An 18647-nucleotide genomic window follows, 5' to 3' on the forward strand; every position below is an offset into this window, starting at 1 on the left:
GGTACTTAGTTGGTAGGTCACTTGCTGCGGGGGAGAGGGGAAGGTGGACTGCTGGACCACAGATAGCATTTCCCGGTGGGAAAGAAGTTGTAAACACAATTAGCAGCTCTTAATTTGGGAAGCAGCGTACGTTTATTTCGCTTGTGTTTGTATATTCTTGTAGAAAATGCTTCTAAGTCTTACTGCAGTCGGTTGTTGTTTTAATATTAGCTCAGCACATTTATTTGTACATATGAACTAGAGTAGCACGTATATATAGCACGCTATAAAAATAATCGCATTTGGGAAGAGTGAAAATATTCAAGGGTTTATTCTTTGTAACTTCCTTAAAAAAGCCCAGCAAACAAAAAATGCCTTCACAGAGAAGTTTGACTCAGGTTTAAAATTTCTTCCATTCAAGTTCTTTTCAAGAGAAACAGGGTTTTATTTTTTTTTTTTTAAACAAAATGTACTTTCTTAAAGACTAAAATGTCTTAAGCACCAGCATACTGCACTACCTTGTTTCTGCTAAATGGGATTATAAAGGATTTAATTCTGTGAGAATTTCTATGTGTTGCAGGAGGTGACTTTTTACAGCGTTAGAGCGAGCAGTACGTGACACTCTCCTCCTGTTCCCATCACATCCCTCTGCTCTGACCTGGGTTTTCCCTTTGTGCCAATACCCAAGTGTCTGGGGCATCTTGGATCAGGCAGGATGGGGGAGCGAGAAGGTGGGTCAGGAATGAAAACCCGACTTGAAGACTGGGTAGTTGAAGCAAATTGTATTGATTTCTCTTTGCAGGTCTATGGTGAAAGCCACTTGCTGTGCAGCTTTAAAGCTCTTCCTGCCATATGTGCAGTCAATAAATGCTAGCGACTCGGCCAGCACCGCTCGGGCACTAATCTAGCCATGCCTTGGAGCACCTCGGTGACTTGAAATACACTGCAACCCGCAGGGCTGCTTCAGCTTAAAAGTTAAGCAGGTGCTTAAGTGCTTGGGTGGATTGGAGACTATAGGCGCTATGTTAGCTCCTGTCTGAACACAAATGTCGTCTTTACTTTTTTAGCAAAATATTGTCCCTGCCTTTTTTTTTTCTTCCCAGTTTCATCAGTCTTTTTCTGGCTTTTTCCAAGCTAAGTGATTTTTCTGGCACGGTGAACACACTGCATGTAGTAAGAACCACGACTTGAAAGGGAGTATAAAAGGAGAGGGAGAGTAGCTGTTCTGATTGCCATGGAGCGCGGAGAGCAAACAGACTTCAGGAATTTTGGAGAGCCAGCTAGATTGTTATATGTTTACTTATTTTAAATTTTTTTTTTAGAAGACTTTGAAATTCTTTGTGATGTTAAGGAGATTTAGGTGCAGAATTTGAATCTTGGGGCTGTCCCTTTGTAAGCTAACATTGCTGCCCTCCATTTATCACAAGGAGAAACTATTCTGCCAAGATGCCTAATTCTTGAAGGGCATCTTTGCAGGTAGGAGGTGTATAGGATTTGTTTCAGTATCTCATTTTCTTTCTTCCCATCCCAGTTTTGGCAGTTGCTTCTTTGCATACTCATTTTATATAGTTTTTTGGCTGATACACAGGTAATTCTGCCTTTTTTCTTTTTGTTTTCTTTTTTTTTTTCCTCCTTCCCACCCCAATTCCTTTTGTGTCCCTTGTAGCTCTAGAGAACTGGCTTGTTTATTGCTGATAGCGTGGTTGATGCCAAGAAATCCTGACTCCGGGTGCATTATCGCGGGGCTGTGACGCAGGGCAGGATCACGTTCCAGATCGAGGTCTTGTTTATTTTGGATCCTTCTCGTGCTGTGGAGCAGCATCTAGTACTTGACTTCTCACACTACTCCATCTTCTGCAGCCTGGGATCCTGCCACCTCCTCGCGTGTGCCTGCCCGGTCTGCTCGCCTTGTGCTCCGAATCCCCGGGGAGAGGAGGGCTGGGAAGGGAGCTGAGGGATTCCTCGCTGTGAAAAAGCTTTATTGAGAGGCTGGCTGGTCCTTTTGTATTAGAAACTGTGACTGGAGGGTTATTTTTTGTTGTGGTTTGGGTTTTTTTCTTTTTTTTTTTTTCCCCTGTATGTTTGAATTGCCTTTTTAAGAAAGGAGGAATTGGTCAAGGAATTGGTGGCGTTACCTGGGATTTGCGGATTCAGAGCTCCTCTGCATCCATTATTTGCAATCCTGATCCAAGCTCATTTATCATTTCACAATCCAGTGTTGAGGTTTTCCTTTTTTTTCTTCTTTTTTTTTCTCTCCCCACATTTTTTTTTTCGCTCTGCATATTGCTTGTCCTGTGCAACAGATGTGAGGATCTGATCCCACTTCCATTGAAGTCAATAGCCAAATTCCTATCGACTTTGCTGAGAGCGAGAGCGAGCCCCTGTCTAGGGAGTGAGGATTAGAGCTAAGTAGGAGTAAGTAAAGTACAATAAAATCAGAATATCCTACTTACTGCTTAATGCCATGAATTCTGTTTTGAAGAATTTCTGTTTTGAATCCCATGGCTTTTTATGCTGGTGAATGCCAAGAGCTGAATTCACGGGGGTGGGGAAGAGGAGGAGCTGACAAGCATAAGAGGGTTTTGGTTTCTAGAGTTAGGAGGGACATTGGTAGAAAGGAATGAAAAACAGTCTGTGATTCCTTCATGACCCTGCAGTAAAAGGACTTCAGCTGATGGATGAGGGGCTTGGTTTGGCAGACAGGCTGCACTGGATCCACTTTTGACCGTGTCAACCAAGTGTCACCATCTAAATCTGGAATGCTGTTGTGTATTATGGGAATATAAATAAACCCAAAAAAAGGCTCAGGAAGGGGACAATGGTTGGACAGAATCTTAAAATAAAAAAATTATATATATAGAAAAAAAAAAAAAGATCACCCCCTTCCTGTCCCCTCCTAAACACATGGCTAAAATAAAAATAATACAAAAAACAAAACAAAAAACCCAACCCCCCCAAACAAACAACAAAATAAACAGGCTGAGGGAGGGGAAAAGCAATTACTTTCTAGATGTTTTCCTGCAGGATCAGCTTTCCCAAAGGCGTCCAGATCTGTTCCAGGGAGACGGTGGTGAGATGTGGCGGAAGCCCCTTGTTCCCCTTCTTCAGCAGCCCCTGCGCCCGCTCAGGGACGTGGGAGCTGCCTGTCCCCGGGGACGTGCGGTGGCCCGTGGGCTTCCCCTCCTGCCCCGGGTGTGGTGACACGTGAGGGGGTGTGTGGACTTGGACCCCTGCAGATAGCAGGACGGCCTTTAGCACCGCCGCCTCTCGGGGCCCCACAAGGAAGAATAGGCTGTTATCCTGGCAGGGCAATATTATCTGCGTTTTACAAGCAGGAAGGCTGAGGCGAAGGGTTTGTTTTCATGTGACTCATTCAGGATGGCCCAGGAGCCTGCGGCGGACGTGGAAATTCAATGTCTCGCAGAGCCCTGGTCCTGTGTCATCTCTCCCCATCCTGCAAAGCTTGTGGGTTTGCACGATGTACCGGCCGGGGATGCTTTTCTCGTTAGGGATGTGCTGCTGGCACGTGTCTGCCGTCGCTGCGGGCAGAATGCAAGGTGCGGCTTTGTGTCAGAAGAGGTGATGGGGGGCTGCTGATTTTAGGGAGCGATCTGGTACTGCCAGGAAACGCAGCGACAGAGAAACAAGCCCCATTTCTGGGGTCGCGAACCCAGGTAGATGCGACACGTGGGTTTTGCTGCGCCGCTTCCTCGTGTCACCGCTCTGCTAGGATGCTTTCTTCGATAGCTTTTCCTTTCTTTTTCCCTTTGCTCTCTCTTTTGGCCAGGATTTTAACATATATCACAGGCTGGTAGGCTAAGAGCCTGGGACTTCCCCTCACCACACTCAAAGTCTTTGATCTTTTGCTTTGGAGGTAACATCAAAAGAATGGCTGAGAAAGACAGCCAGCTCTGTGAAGTTCAACGTTCAAGTTAATAGCTTGACTGAAGGTTGTGCTGCATTGCTAGAGCCGGAGTAAACAGAGGCGAGTGCATGCATTTCCCTGGAAATGGACCCTGGTGCTGCAGAAGGGCTTCATTTGCATTCGCAATTAATCTAGGCCCTACCGAAGGGCAGGCTTGTTGTTTTATTTTGTTACGTTTTTTTTTTTTTTTTTTAATTCCTCCTGCATGGGAGGAATGGGCGGGACGGTTGGTGCAGGGAGCTGATTTACTCAGTGGTCCCAACGGCTGGCGGTGGCCACGTATGCACCCTTGCAGCCCTGTAGCCCTGCCCTGCAGCTTGCCTGCACTTTGTCATTTCTGGGTTTTCTCCATTTTCAAAATGATTAAGCTAAAGTCTGTTGGCAAACAGTTACCTTCCCCCTTCTTCTAATAATAATAATAGTAAAAAAAAAAAGAAATCTCTAACCGCTCCCTGCCCAAGTGTACAGTGGATAGTATGGACTTCCCCATGCCAGATATTTTTTTTTTTTTAATTCCCTTCCCACTTCTGTTTGAAATGCTCCTGACGTGTGTGGGCAAATGGCTGCTCCATCCATTTTCCCATTGCCATCTTCGGCTATTTTGGTGGCCTCTATTCTCTGGGTGTGTGTGGGGGTTGCTTTGATTTTTTTTTTTTTTTTTTTTCAATGCGCTGCAAATAAGGTGGGGAATTTTGTATGATTTTGCATGATGGTGCACAGCCAGGCCCTTTTCTGCATGTCTTGGGGTATGAGGTAGAAGCTACTAGGCAGCACGGGATAGTCACAAGTAGTTAATAATTTGGCATTGGTGGTAATGATGTTGGAATCAGAGTTTCTGAGGGGCAAAACACGGAAGACTTCAGCAACTTCACCGAGGTGCTTGACACTTGTGGATGAATTGGCCTCATGTATTATATTTACAAGCTTAAAGCGTCGTTATGCGGGACTGATAGGATATGGGTTTGTCTGCAGTGTATTTTGGTGTGTAAGTATCTGGAATGATTGATGTGAGTGTTAAAGTCTGTAGTAAAGTGAAACCGAAGGGCTCCGTTTGTTTGCAGACACATTTATATGAGAGAGATGCACCAAAGGTACCACTAGTCCCCAGACAGAGGCATGTTCTTCTTCATCCTGGAACAAAATAAGAGACTCAGATGAGGAGAAAAGTTAATGGCCTTAATAAACTCAAATTACTTCGAGAGTGAAAGCACTTTGTCCCATACAACTCTGACTTCTGTAAATTTACTTATAGTGACTGATACTTTTTTATTTTATATTTTTACAAATTTTTGACCTTTTGAGCGGAGCTTTGGTGTGGGTCTTAAATCACTCACCAGCGCAAGGGATGGCATTCACAAAGGAGCAAAGCCAATCAGGCACCCAAGTCCTTACGGCTTCTTGGAAAAATCCTGACCTGAATACTTCTCCCTGTTGAGTGAATTAGCTGCTCTGAAGTGTGTGGGAGTTCAGGACATTCGTGCCCTCTCGAGGAAATGTGGAATGCTCCGGCGGGTAATGACCCCACTGGATGAGACCACAGGGCTCTTTATACAGGGACAGTGAGGCGTGTTAATTTTTGAGCCAATTATCATTCAGAAGCGATGGCAAAACATCCAGCTCCACAGAATGACGGCCTGAAGCAGGTCTTGCAGGAGCTGCCGATCTTTTCCTAGACGGACGGAGGAGGTGGTGGATGATTGCATTGAGGCCCTGCATTTTTCCTTTGCTGTTCTCCTCCTGCTCGCTGGAGAAATAAGTATTTATCTTTTTTTTTTTTTTTTTCAAACAGAATGCAACTAATTATTCTGATTAAACCCATACACAGTCAGAGGAATTTTTCTACAATACTTGGGCTACCCCTGATAGCTGTCACTGGAAATCCTCCCCGGGAGGGATCACCCAGGGAGCAGGGAGGGCAGGACAGTTTGAGTTCCCTCTGCCCTTCAGGTAACATCCTACAAACAGTATGTTGCAAATCCCCGTGTTGCTTATGGGGGGGCAGGAGTAAAAGAATAATAATTTTCAGTAGATTAGCAGCTATTGTATCATCGCACGTTGCTTAATAAGCCTGATGTTACATGTGAGAGGTAAGCTCCTTAGTGGGAGCAGGGTGCACTGTAATGACCTTTTGTGTGTTGAGATGAAAGGTCCCTCCTGAGGTTATCGGGTTAGCTGTGCGGCATGCAGAAACACTGACTTCAACTTATTGTCCTGCTCAGATGCTCTTCAGTCTATTAATGCTCTTAAAAATCTGTTTAGGAACCTGGTTTTTCTTCCTCTGATTCCACCTAGGACAAATTTGACTTGAAAATAGAACAGAAATGCTGTGTTGTGATTTTTAAAATAAATAAATAAGCTATTGCTATGAAAGGGAGCTCATTGATCCTTACTTGCTTTATTTATAATTACCCTTGGATGCAGTCATCCTACCTCTCTTTAAAAAACAAAAATGCCTCTCAAAACCCCACCAGACAGCTAACACAGCTTGTTGTGTGCCTCCTCGCTCCACTCTCTTCAACCTCGAGAACTTATAAAATATAAGTGTCCACAATGAGATTATAAAATGTTGTAAGATTGGAGCCTTTGCTTTCCCGGCTGTTCAGTAAATAGGTTGGTGTCTCTTGGATGTGCCCTGAGGCTCTGAAACCTGAGGCCTACCCACATCTTGAGTTCTACTTTCCTCCTTGCAAAGTGCCTCTGGCTAGTGGAGCTGTCGATGCAGCCCCTTCCACCCCCCGCCCTGCTAAGAAAAAGCCTTTTTTTTTTCTTTTTTTTTTCCTTTTTTTCCTTCTTTTTTTTTTTCCTTCTTTTTCCTTCTTTTTTTTTTTTCCTTTTTTTTTTTTTTTAAGACAGCTGTAACAAACCTCGAATAGCTACTGGGTTTTTTTATCAGTCGCAGGTAAGGCTAAAACCTAAAATATTCATTTGACACTTGTGGGTCCAGGGCACTTAGCGCAGGCGTGTGAAAGCTCCGGTGAAAGCTGGCCGTGGCTCTCCCAGCAGGTCCGTGGGGGCTGGCGTGTGCCCCCATCCTCACCCCGAGCCACTGCGGGAACCACTCTGTCCCATCGGGGTCCGTGCCGCTGCCCCAGCGCCTGGGTTGGGCCCTTGGCTTTCGGAGAGGATCCCGTAGAGGAGTGCTCTTTTGCAGGCTGACTCCTGGGTGGTCCAGGGTTGGGCTGTCATCTCCCGGAGCCTTTCCCCGGGGTTTCCTGCCCTCTCCTCCTGCACGGGCTTGTTGCACCCCCAGCTCTCGCCCTCCTGCAAAGGCAAAGTGCGAGCTGGTGCCTAGCTCCCAGGGTTTAGTAGTAAATAGGTTGCCCTGTGCCGGCTTCGGGAGGGTGAACTGCTGCGCATCCCTGTTTTGTCTTTTCCTTGGGAACGCAGTGTTTTGCAGGCGTGCAGGCGTTTCTCAGCCGAGGGGGGCTGCCGGGGGTCCCCCCCTTCTCCTGGGCGGCCTTGGCTTCTGCATCCCTCCCTCCCAATGGCTGAGCAAAGATGTGCCCGATCCTGGGGAGAATTCCCATAGGGAGCAAAGCATTTGCTAATTGTATCAGGGTGGTGGAGTTGAAGCTATTCTGCATTTAACTCTCTATGAACTTGATTTACCATTCTCAGAGGAGTTTTCGCTCCGTTACAAAGCCAAATATGTCTTTCTGCCCTGCTTTCTGGCTTTTTAAGTGGAAGTTGTTTTTCTAGTACCTGCTAAGTTCCTTTAATTTTTTTTTTTTTTTTTTTTTTTGCATATTCATATCGAGAGAGAGAGGGAACATACATGAACAGGCTTAAAAAACACTCAGTGTTCCCAAACCACGGTCCTTTAAATAAATAAATATAAAAGTTGCCTTGCGGGCCAGCCAGTTCAAAATGCCTGCACTATATTTAGCAACAAGAGCAACATTTTCGGCTATTTACAGATTTATATGCTCAGGGCTGCTCTGATGACTCCTTTGTTTTAACTTTGGGGCTGTGGCATGAAAGTGTGACAAATGCAAATCTGGGGAGCGCGGGCGTGTTGCGTCTGCGGGAACACGGGCTCCGCTCCCCGGGGCCATGAGTTAGGTGTTCGCCGCTGGATTGCTGCAGAAAAGCAACCCTCACCTCTCCAAAACAAACCTCTTCCACAACCACAAGAATTTGGCGCATGGGGCAGAGTCCCTCCAGGACATGAGCTGTTGCAGAGCTGCCGATACCCTTCTCCATGGGACAGAGGCCCCCTCCTAGCCAGCATTTCTACAAGGTTTTTTTTTAAAATTACTATTTTTTTCTCCTGCCCCTCTTCCCTCCGCCCTTTAAGGGGAAAAATACAGGCTCACGCATGTTGCATTTTTCCCTATGCAAAAGAAAATCTGTTTTTTTTTCTTTTTCCTCTAGATACGTGGAGCAGTGTATGATTTTGATTTGCTCTTTAGAAAAGTGGATTTTCCTTTTTTTTCCCAATGCATTAAAAGTGAAAGGATATTTTGTGATAGCGCATTGTGTGGTTTGACTTTTCTTTCTTGTCACTTTAGCTCAGGGAGTGGATAGGCCAGTACAGTTGTTTTGACTCAAGAAAATTTCTCTCTCTAAATAAACAAAAAGAACATTCATCCAAAACTTCCAGTAGTATATTTTGTACATCTTTGTCCCTAAAATATGTTAATTCAAAAGTTGCTTAAATTTAATGCATAACCTACTCTTACTTGAAAGTTCAAAATACCTTTCAAATGCCACACTGTTATTTGAATTTTACAGGAATTGGACTTATTTTCATTGGAGTGCCTTTTTAATCAGGAAAAATAATCCACAGTGATCTCAATTGTGGACCGTATTTGCTTTCACATCTTGTCTATCTGCATCTCCTTTAAGAAAAAACCAACATTTTATTTGTTCTTGAGGAAGAGTTTATGTGGCTGATGATTCAACTAAGAATATTTTTAAAATACTTCATTTAAATACCATAAATGCATAGTGCATTGTTTTGATGGTGCTGGAGGAAACCAGAAAATAAATACATGGGGTGGCTGCCCAGGAACAAGAGGTGACAGCACAGATTTAGTGAATACTTCATTTGTTTGGTTTTGCTTTCATCCCAAATGATTCACTTAGTCCTCCGCCTAAATATAATTCTTCCTACTTAACTGGGAGTCAGCTTTGCCTCTGGCCAGACGGGGTGTCTTTTCCATGGATATCTGAAGGCAAGCCTTCATCTTTTCCTCTTCTGACGGAGAATTGAGACATCCAGCTTGTGTTTGGAAGGAGAATGGGTGCGAGCGATCTTGCTGGCCCCACGGACTAACGCCGTTGGAGGCGCAAATAGGAGGATTATTGATAGGGGAAACAACTGGTGCCGAATCCTGGGAGGGAATGTTTCTTTCCCGGCTCTCTAGGAGGGATTTGGAAAGAGCCGTAATCCTGGGTTAGGAGTAATTTGTTACAGCAAGATGATACTTGAGTGGCAGGAAGATTCTGGCGGAGGCAGCGAGAGGGTTTTATTCAGAGGAGTAGCTGGTCTCGCAGAAGGTCAGTCTGACACAAATCCTACCCCAGCCCACAAGTTTTGTTTCTCAGCCAGCGCAATTAGCTGAGGGGGCTCTCGACCTCTTTTACATCTTTCAAAGACATCTCCACGCATCTGAGCTAAAAGATTACGGTGAGGAATGTGGACCAGGATATGATGCAGTGGAAAGGTTTTTTTTTCTAAGGCAGGCTTTCTGAAAAACAAAATAACCTCAACAGCATCCTTCCCAGCTTCTCCTAGGAGGTCAGAGTATTGCTGATTTCAGTGTCATCTCTGGGACTTTTTCCTGAGGTTGCCTTTAGGTTACATTTTTGAATTAACTTTTTGGGTTTGTGTTTTTTTTTTTTTTAAAAAAAAAAAAAAAAGAAAGGTAGACAAAAGTTACCAACCCTGGGGAAAGAGAATTTTGCAAGTTCTTGGTTTTCACGAGGGCCTGAAACCCTTGGAGCCATCTATTCTGCAGTAACCCCTTGTTGCATCGAAGACCCAATCGCACATGGAAACCACAAGGGAGGCGACAGGAAATTCGGTATGAAATTTGCTGGGTTTACTAGAGAGTGGCTCCCGGCAGTTCACCCAGAATTGCTACATCGACAGGAATTTTTGTGGTAGTGATTCGAGTCATGAGTTTCACTTACCCAACAGCGGGAGAAAATATGACTCTTTCAGTAAAGCCCCGTTAGGCGATGTTACAATAACAAGCAAACAGCTAAATTCTCCTGTAGCACCTCTACTCCGGGATCCCACCCACCCGTGCCTCTCGTTCGCAGGTACTTCACAGGACCCAGGATGAGAGTTTGGATCAAAGAGGGAAGGAAAAAACCCCGACCCAGATCGTTTGAGAGGCCCCTTCGGAGGGGGATGCACCTCGAGGGCATCCCTCTCCTGTCTCGCCCTTGTCACGCGTCTGCTGGCTCCTGATCGCTGGAGGTGCCGAGCGCTTGATAAATCAGCCCTCTTTTGGCTCAGATTTTGTAAACTGCGGCTTCCGAACTCCCGCGGCTCCTCACAGAACGTGTGTGACAAACCGATGGTGCTCGGTCTCGTGGTACCGGGGCACGGTGCTGCCTTGCTGAGGGCCGCCGCCGCGCAGCCAGCCTGCTGCCACAGCCAGCCCCAGCCCTCCTCCTCCTCCTCCTCCTCCTCCTCCATCCCCTGCACCGTAAGGAACCAAATCAGACTTTTTTTCCCTGCTACAAATAGGAAAAGCTTCAGGGAACAGATTGGGCAAGTGTCAGTCTCTGATGATAGTACCTGATGAGGAAGGCAGGTAGGACTGATCCGGGACAGAGGCGCACAAAGACAGGCCTCTGTCTGTCTCTTTTTGTCTGTCTGGTTTTGTTTTTTCCTTCGCACACATGCAGGCAGTGGAGAACAGTACCAGTTCAGCAGCCATCTTGCATCCTGGTCGTGTAGAGGTGATTTTCCTGATGGGCATTACCACCAGGGTACTGAAGGGGTCTGATTAACGTTTCCCATAATTAGGAAACATGTAGCTCCCGCTCCAAACCCTGAGCGGTGGAAGTGAGGGGAAGATGGGGGGCGAGTTTTGGAGACCCCCCTTGACTCCTTGCACCAGCGCGCTGTCCTGTGCCGCAGGTCCAAGTGGTGGGGTGAGAAGGGAGCAGGACAGAGCAGACGTGTTCTGCAATATTAAAGCAGAAGCAGGCTGGTTGACCACTGAGCTCTGTTGTTTTGGTTTGTTTGGGGTTTTTTTGTTTTTCCCTAAAAAAAAAAAAAATATTTTTTTGAGAAAAGGTAGTTGCAAAGCTTAAAGTTGTAGTACCTCCTTGACAAATGGAGTTAGCTTTTAACAGAGTTGGAAAGTTTTAAGGGAGGCAAGGTTCCCCTGGAGCAGCCCTTCTGTTGGAGGTAGTTCAGTGCCGTGATCTCTGTCTCTAACGTGCCGTCAGATATTTTTACTGTCTTTATTTAATGGGGAGGAAAGGAATTATATTTTATAGACCATAAAATGCATTCTTGGACTTCATGCAAACACTAGTTACCAATTGTTCTCTCACTCTCTGGGAGATTGCCAGGAAGAGAAATTAAATGTGGGTCTGTACATCAAATTGTTCGGTGAGTCTTGGAGGCCGGTTTAGCTTTGCTGAGTCTAAACAAGCCGTATTTACAGAAAGACTTTGTTGAGATTTCATGACTGTCCCATTCTTTCTCTAATGGAAACTGTATGCTTGAGTGGAACAGAACAGGTTGCAGAGAAAATCTGCGGAAAGTAGTTTGAAGTTGGTTTTTTGCTGGCTTAAAGTAAGTAGATAAAAAGTTTGTTCTTGTTCCTCGACTGAAATTATGCTTTTATTTGTGCCTGTCTTTTGGAACAGTACTTTGTAGACATCCAAATAGTACTTAGCCGGCCTACTGATTTGTGCAGCAAAGGCTATGGAGGCTTTCAAATTAAATGTGAAAAAAGTAATGGTGCTTTCCCAAGCTCCACCCAGGATCGAGAAACACTGCCTGCAGTTGTTTTGCTGAGATACCATGTGAACTGCAGAAAGTAATGCTGTACTTCTGTGTCACATGAACACTCTTCCTCTTGTAAAGCTGAAAAAATGATTTTTAATTCCTGCAGTAGCTGATTAGCCTTTACTTAGCTTCTTCATGCTCAGTATCAATATCCTAGAACTCAACTGTAGTCTACCAACCTTGCAATCATTAGAAGCAAAGTTTGGTATCTGGTATTTCAGGAGGACTGATGGCAAGAATGCCTTTCATCCGTGTCAGAATGAGCAAATAATTATCTGAATTTGCTTGAACTTTCATAGGCAATAATTTTTAAGGAAGCTTCTGGTTATTCTCTTTAGCTCTCTCCCATGGCAGCCTGCTCTGCCCTTATCACTGTGTGTAGAAAAGCCATGTGAGTAAGGGGGATGTGCGGCAGTAGTAATGGGATGTAGCTGTTACATTGCATCTCAGCCGGGATGCGGGAGAAGAGCTGTGGGCGCTGTGAGGGCACGGAGCCTGGTGATTAGGTCAGGAAAAAGCGGCTGACCTGGGGCTTCTGGGACGTTCCTCCATCTCCACTCCCAAGAGGGAGCTGCAGTTGTTGAGGTGCCCGTGGGGCTCAAACTATTTCTTTGTGCCTTGTTCCACCCCAAAACGGGCATCCTCTTTGCCTGTTGCCTTAGATTGCTCTATGCCTTCAGTGAGGCACTTCCAGATTGCAGGATTTCTGCTTTCAGGCATCCCTCCTTTGAGATGATCTCGAACTGTTTAATTGCTAACACATTTCTGTAACTTTCAGGCTGTGGAGGACTCTGCCTTCTCCTTTTTTATGCCCTAGCAGCACTTCAGCAATGTGACAAAGGCACAGGCAAAATATTAAACTGGGCAACTCAAGGCCCCCATTTCAGGGACTCTTGTGTATTACTGGGAGGGAAGGAGACAAGGTCACTCAAGTTCTCAATAACGGGGAAATTCAAAGCGCTGGAGGTGTCTTGTTCAGCAATATATTACAAGATGGTTTGGCTGATACCAGTGCTGGTGAATAAGTGGCATTTTAAATTGGGAAGAGGACTTAATGCCCTATGTGCATGTGTCTGTGCAAGTACACAACACTTACCAGTTCCTTTTTTTGTGCCACTTTTTCCCTGTTTATGTATTTTATTTAATAATTTATTTTTGCAGTGTTGCAATAGTTTAAAGGGTGATATTATTTTAGAAAAAAAAAAAGTGGAGATATGTTTTAAATACTTCCATGTTTTACAATTTCATGCTTTCATTTCTTGAATGCTATGGGGAAATCTTTTGTGTGGAAAGGATCGGTCTCATTGAAATGAGCCTTGTTGCTCTCATCTCGAGCAGCTCCCCTGTGCCTCGTCGTGGTACATTACATATTCTGTAGAAGGGCTGAACATTGTGGGTGGTGTCTATTACTTCTCATACAAAAAATTCCAGACATTGCAGATCTGCAAGAAATAGGAGGCCCTTTTAAAGTTCCTTCAGCAATCTCCTTCAGTTATTTAAAATAAATCCTTCAGATTTTGCTCTCACACTGCGCACCTCTACAAACAAGGTGATAACTGAAGACCAAAAATAAGGGGTTGAGGTAAAGTAAGGGATGGAGCAGAAGGTGAGGGTCTACTTTTAAATCCTTAGAGGCTTTGCCTTCTGACTTAAGTGAGGACACCAGTAGGTTGCAGACCTTTCTTTGTAGGTACCAAGATGAGTATCCTCTTGCAACTATTTTTCTTGTCCGCAGAGAGCAATTACAGTCTCGTTAAGCTCTGTCTTCGTTCCTATCGCCTTCCCCATAAATCTCAGCCCTCCCCTCGGCATTGCGCTCTCCTGTGTTACTACTGGATTATCTCTGGTTAAAATTTGTCTAGATGCCCCCTCCCAGAAGAGTTGCTAACTAAATATCAGAGAAACTCCTGAGCTTCAAAGTTGATGTCCAGGTGTGTACTTCCATGTGATTCTGCAACGCTGGCCAAGGGAGACACTAACAGCAAAACTAGGATCAGGAATATTTCCGCTTGCATGGCATGTTGAGATCCAGGGAGAAAGTGCAGACTCTGAAGGTGGAGATGTGGTCCCATGGTTAGGAGAGGTATTGGAAGCCTGTGGCATCAAGCTAACTCCAGGAGCCCTGCTCCTGCTTGTTTCAGTTCCTGGGAGCTAATAAGCACCAGCTGCAGGAAACCTGAGCTGGAAAGTGTTGTGCAGCTTTCCCTCTGTTTAAAAATACAGTGTATTTTTTTTTAATTGCATTTATGTATTTATATGCTGTGGGACATCACTTGTAGGGCATTTCAGCAGTGAAAACAATAGCGTGACAAGGGAGCAGCTCCAGGTTGGACACCGGTGCAGGAAACACCTGCGAGCTCTGTGCCATCTCTTCCATCGGGGCCGCGCTACGAGCCCGGCCCCGGCGCGGGGGGTGGCTGCTGGCCGTGAGTAAGAGTTTCCAGCAAACTCCTCTAGTCTTGGATATGAATTGTAGCTGCTTTTGACCAACTCTGCTGTGAAATCTTGGGAGAGATGTTTGTCTGCCCCGCCAGTGCCCAGGAAGGCAGCTGCTTTGGGTGGTATTTGGGGGCGTGGGCATGCAGAGCTGCTCTCGGTGGGTCTGTGCTTTGCAGGACCTTCTGGTTGCAGATGGGAGGTGAGGATGTGCTGCTCGCAGGAGTGGAGGCTAAGGGTGGCTTTTTTTGTTCCCCTTCTACAAAAAAAAATCTGGGCTGTTCAAATCATTTGCCTTTTCCCTTGTGCTGACAATTTAACAGCCTTTTTAAAAGCTTTGGTTTCTCTCAAGTACGCTCACCCCATACGTGTTTTAATTTTTGTGCGGAGGCCTGGAGCTTAACAATTATTTTGCTTAAGCTCTCTGAGACTTGCCATAAAACATTTTTTCTTTTTTTTCTTTTTTTTTTCTTTTTTTTTTTTTAAAAAACACACACATGCTAATGATCCCCATCAGATCATATTGTTAAACAGGGAATAAAATACTTATGGCAAGATGACATTATTTTAAAAAATGTTAAAAGCAGGCCAGCAGAGCCCATTTCAACAGTTTTGCTCCAAAATAATGTGTGCAGATTTGTTAGAGTTAATTTGTTGAAAAGTTCAATGTTTGTACAGGCAAGTCCTAATTTCCACACTGAGACACAGAAGCCGGAGAGGAGCGAACGTGTGTCCAGCTTTTTCAGGAGCAGGATGGTGGGAACTTCCCTCCCTCCTACCCTTCCCCCCTGGTGCAGGAATGTAAAAGCAGTGTCAGAAGGCTGGGAAAGTCGACTTCGGATTTTTGTGGACTCCTTGCAAATCAGAGGAACCGTCTGGCTCAAATCTGCATTTAGGCCTGAGAGAAGAGGATTTCCTGCTATTTAGTTGCTTGAGGAAGGAAAGGATTTACCTCTCCGCTGCAACAGGACTTATTTTTTCTCCTCTTTAATAAGAATATCGCAGCGTAGGGCAGCAGTAGTAAGCCTGCGAAAGCAATCACGCCTCTCCCCCCTCTTCCTTCGCCCTCCCCACGCCGTGATGCGACTCCCCCCCGGCCCAAGCGTCCTCCCCTCCCAGCCCCGGCGATGGCTTGGCGTCTCCCTCCATCGTGAAAGAGAGAGTTGTGGAGGGGGCGGCTGCTGCGACGTCGCTCCCTCGGACGGCTGCCTCGCTCGGCCCGCCATCTGGATCCAGTTAGCTCTCTCGGCAGTAGGGCTGAGTCTCATTTCCTCCAACCAGTAATGTTATATAGGCAGTGATCCTGTTCTGCCCTAACATAATTGAAAATTATGTGTATTGTAGACTCGCAGTGCTGAAATGTAGACTCGTAAAAATCTGTGGCTCAGGTAGCCTGTGGAGATTGAATTTGGCACACAATGAAGCTTTTATGTAAAGTAAGAATTATAAGCCACCACATCAATATTGTGTTACAGGCATGACAATTCTTGGATGAGGAGGCCTTGAGTCAGGCTCGTCACCTTAAACAATGCTAATATTTCATACTTTATCAACGGGGCTGGCATTTTGAAGCCAGCGAATTGGACTTTTTTTTCTTTTGCAAACGTCCCGCCGTTGAAGCTGTGGGTTCGTTAGCTTGACGCAGGCGTTGGCTGCGGGCTCTGGCCCTCTCTGTTTATCTGACGGACAGAACATCTCGCCCTTGGCGGGGCTGGGATGCTGCGCTGGATCCTGGCCACTTGGTAGAGCTCGTGGAAGTTGCTTTATTGACCCTTGCGCGTCACTGCTTTCCGTGGGGACTGTTTATTTTATTTTATACCCCCCCCCCCCCCCCCCCACTGGTGTATTGCCCACTGGTGGAAATGGAAGCTGTCCGTGTGCGTGCTTGTGTGCAAAACTAAGCCCTCTGGGTTTGGACCATTCCTGCTGGGCTCCACGTGCGTGTCCAAGAGGAGAAGCAACTTTGGCTGCGTTTTAGCCTTTGCACTGTAAGACTTCTTGGATCCTCTTTGGCAGGGGTGGGTAAGAGAAGGACTTTACTGAGAGTCCAAACTAAGGGTTTTAAAAGCAGAAAAGCAAAGTAGCAGTAAGACCTTCTGAAACTTTCATCTTGCACTTAGGCTGGTCAGCCTGGTGTGGGAGCACCCGTGCTGAAAGTGCGGGCTCTTGTGAGATCGAGGTGGAGCAGGAGCAGCCATACCTTCTCGCTCTGTTTCTTCTAAGGGAATTTATTGCTAGCAAAAAACAGCAGAACTGACAGGCCTGAAGGCTCTGGAATCCCTGCAATAATTACTGACTGGACGGGGTCTGATGAGAGCTTGCTCATGCTGCTGCGTCAGTGCCTCTCGGTCTGCTCTTGGGGCGGTCTCAGAGAAGCCCACGCATTTCTTGGCCTGTCTTTTAGGACAGCCACTGACCTGAGCTCCTTCACGGGTTGTCATGGTTGTAGGAATATTCCAGGGTTGCTCGTGACCATGGAGTGGTCATGGAAAAATGAGGGTGGTTGGCTTATTTTGGTGGGTAATGGCTTAGTGGCCATTTCCTGAGACGCCACCAGTTGCGCTGGCGGGTTCTTGTAAGTGCTTTAGCTGTGGTAGCAGTAACTTCTCACTCTCCAAAATGGTTGTGGAGTTTGAAACAGTCATGTACTGTGAGGCAGACATCCTGTGAGGACGTTTTCCTTGGAAGAAGGGAAAAAATACTTCACTAGCTGGCTGAAAAACCTGGGGAAGCTGGTAGTGGCTGCAAACTTTTCTGCAAATTCATATGCCCCTTCATGTGGCGGTGTTACAATCACTGTCTAAGACAACTGATGGACTTCTAAAAATGTAGCAGTTGATTTGTTTAAGAGTGCCATCCGCAAATCTGAAATGTATCAAATTTTCCCTCAAGTTAAGAAGCTCTCAGTCAGCTTAGATTTTGGGTTCATTTTCTGTGCACTTGGGTTGCATTTTTAAGTACTTTTTTGAAACCACAAAGGGTTAGAAAGTTACTTTAACATCATCTCAACTTTAAAATTTATGTTGTGGTCACCTATATTGAAGAGCAGGGATTTGATACAAGCAATCAAATATCTGGAGGCTTTCAATCGAGTCATAAGAGTTAGAAATGTCGCTTACGGTAGACGCGTTCTGGTTTGTTTGGGTTTTATTTCTTGTTTTTAAGAAGTGCTGAAACATTCTGGTCCACATTGCACAAATCCCAAATGTGAAGATGAATAAAAACAAGACTTCTTGGAACTTGAGGAACTCATATGGGGCACAAATCCAGACTATGGGTTTGTTTATTTGCATTCCAGTAGCTCAGAAATCTCAGGCCCTCCAAGCGATGGGAATTGGTAATGCATCCTCCTGCTGACTCCTGCTTTTGGTCACCTCCGTGCCCAGGGTCTTGCAGCAAACAGGCCTTGCATGCTAACAAATGTTTTGCATACGTGAGCAAATGTGATAGTGATGTGCTGAAAGCATGGAACCAGATCTCCTTCCTTCCTTCATGGAGATTTAGATACGGCTTCCGTTGTTCGCCTGGGTTGACGGGGGTCGTTTGTGTGTGGTTCTCCTTCAAGATTGCTCTTTAAAAAGAAAAAAAGGAATGGGTAAACATAACTATTTCTCTAGGTATTTTCTAGGAATAGATTTGTTAGGTCAACTAGAGTGTAGTGCTAAAGAGAATCTTCTGCAGTGGCCTGATCTATGCATACAGCTGCTTTTCTTAGTTCTGGGAGGGGGCTGAAGGTATGTGGCAGTACGCATTTCTTCCAGCACGATATAGGGCTTTTAGAGATCACGTATTAACCAGTATGCATAACTGGCACAGTGCAGCACCATGCAGAGAGAAAAGCTTGGGCTGAAACTATGTTTAGATGTACTGCGTGGAAGTGTATTTGGGCTAACTTAATTTCCCTTCAGGGCAGCTTTTGGTCAGAATCATTGCTGCACTTCTGATGCAGCAATCTGGGTACCAGCTCGAGATCTCACCTGTTTGGTGGAAGCCTTGAGCTCTGCTCTGGGATCCGGCTGGGATGCAGTGGCTCCTCTAGCGAGTTTAGCAAGAGGTCACGCATGCCTGAGAGCCGAAGTTTTAGTCAATATTTGATGCTGCTTAAATCTGTGGGAACATTCTGCTCCTTCTTGAAGTGTGGTTAAGCTTTTTTTGCGTTTGAATCAACACCCCCCCTTACGCTGCAGGCTCGCTGCCTGCGTGTGTTCAGCCTATCTGCCGATGTCAGTGACATAAAGAAGTTGTGGCTACCCCCGAGCGCCTGGCCAGCGCAGCTGAGCCTGAGTGCACCAGGCTGTGCTCTGTCTTGGACATCATCAACGGGAG

General features: G+C 45.7%; 1 protein-coding gene across 12 annotated transcripts in view; it reads left to right on the plus strand.

Annotated features, from left to right (window-relative positions):
- Positions 1-18647, plus strand: part of TCF7L2 (transcription factor 7 like 2) — a 180139-nt gene that overhangs the window by 44905 nt on the left and 116587 nt on the right. The gene's annotated exons all lie outside the window — the stretch shown is intronic.

Source organism: Calonectris borealis, chromosome 7 (genome assembly GCF_964195595.1).
Source record: "Calonectris borealis chromosome 7, bCalBor7.hap1.2, whole genome shotgun sequence".
Classification (NCBI taxonomy): Eukaryota; Metazoa; Chordata; class Aves; order Procellariiformes; family Procellariidae; genus Calonectris; species Calonectris borealis.